Consider the following 2,069-nt stretch of genomic DNA (forward strand, 5'->3'; position numbering starts at 1 on the left):
CAAACGCCCTAAGCTTCAAATATTTTACGACGTTAGAAAACCCCAATAAAAGTAGTCTTACTATGGTGTTTTCTAAACGTCATAAATTTTAATGGCATTTATAAAACGTCATTAATACTATAGGAATTTAACAGCGTTTCCTAAATGTCATAAATAAAAGATATATATATGGAGTCAAATAATCAATGACGTTTTTGCAAAAAAAATGTCATTGAAGATACTTTCAATGACGTTTTACTATAAAACGCCATCCTTTAAATGTCATTGATGACTATCTTTGTACTAGTGAGGAAAAGCTTTCAAAGAAATTGATTAGTTGGAGGACTAATATTCTCAGTGCAGGAGGTAAAGAGCTCCTTATTAAGGTTGTGCTCAAACCCTTCCTAATTATGTTATGAATTGTTACCTTCTCCCAAAATCCTTGTGTGATGACTTGCAACAATTGTGCTGCCACTTTGTTTGGGGTAGCACTGAAGATAAGAGGAAAATTCATTGGCGTTCTTGGGAGAGAATGTGTGCACCTAAACAGTCTGGTGGAATGGGTTTTAAGTCTTTGTATGCTCATAATCTTGCTATGTTGGCTAAGCAAGGTTGGCACATTTTACAAAGATCGAATTCTTTGGTGGCGCAAGTATTTAAAGCTGTATATTATCCATACAAATCTTTCCTTACTGTTGATATGAGTGATCGACCCTCATTTTCGTGGTGGAGTATCATGAATGCAAGATCAGTCTTGCAAGCCAGTTTACAATGGAGAATAGGTACTGGTTATTCAGTTAAAATTTGGGAAGATGAATGGATTCCTAATATGCCTGCTCACTCTATTTCGAAACCCAATGACTCCGTTTTTGAGTTGGTATCTGATTTAATCAATGTGGAGAATGGCTGCTGGGATTTATATGCTTTGCATACTGTCTTCGATCCACATGTTGTTGCACAGATTCTAACTATCCCCTTGAGTAGAAGATTTGGAGCTGACCGTGTTGTTTGGAAGTTGAATAAGTACGGTTTCTTCTCTGTCAAGTCAGCATATTCTTTCGCCAGTGAAGTACTTCTAGGTGATATTATGGTATCTTCGTCTAATGGTGATCCTTATTCTAGTATTTGGCGAGCTCTCTGGTCAAATAAGGTTCCAAGTAAGATAGCTATTTTCGGATGGAGAATTGCTCACAATCTGCTTCCTATTCGTACAACATTAACTACCAAAGGCTATGATTGTCCAGTTACTTGTTGTGTGTGCAATACAGGAGTAGAGACTTGGGAGCATTTATTTCGTGACTGTACAATAGCTAAGGAAGTTTTCTCAGCCCCTCCATTCTCGTTTGGTGTTGCATCGATTCCTTGGAAAGACTGGCTTTTGGAGAAGTCCCAGGTATTGCCTTCTCATCTTTTTGATAAGTTGTTAGTTGTTCTTTGGAGTTTATGGCTTAATCGGAACAATATTTTCTAGAAAAATAAAGCTCACTCAGTCCAGAGTTTAGTTGCTAATTCAATGGGTTGGTATGAGAGTTATATCTTAGCTAATCAACGAGATGCATCTCCACAGTCTCCAAAGCAGAAGATAGTTAAGTATTGGGTTGCTCCAGTTGGAACTGATTTGAAATTGAATACAGATGGTGCCTACCGGCCTCCCCAACATTCCTTTGGGTGGCACTAGAGGTGTTCAAGTCGGATTTGCAGCTAGGTATGACTTTATCTCATCAGCTTTACACTCTGAACTGATGGCTATTCAAGATGGTCTTATGTTGGCAACTATGTTGGCAACAGATATGCAACTCCATTAAGTGGTGATTAAAAGTGATTGTGTCACATCCCGGTTCTTAAGTCAATTTGTAGTTATTTACTTTCGGGTTACTTTGACCTTTTACCGTTTTAAGTAACCATTTACTATTTAAGACTCCAAAAGTTGACTTTTTCTTCCGTTTGGAATTTGGGAAAACATTCTTCATGAAAGTTGTAAAGGACGTTAAACAGAGTTCGTGGCACGCTTAAAACGGAGTTCGTATGGAGAAGTTATGGTCTAAAACGAAAGTTACTATTTTAGTAAAAATAGGTAAATTCTAGTAGGC

This window comes from Fragaria vesca, unplaced genomic scaffold, assembly GCF_000184155.1.
Source record: "Fragaria vesca subsp. vesca unplaced genomic scaffold, FraVesHawaii_1.0 scf0513155, whole genome shotgun sequence".
In the NCBI taxonomy this organism is placed as follows: domain Eukaryota; kingdom Viridiplantae; phylum Streptophyta; class Magnoliopsida; order Rosales; family Rosaceae; genus Fragaria; species Fragaria vesca.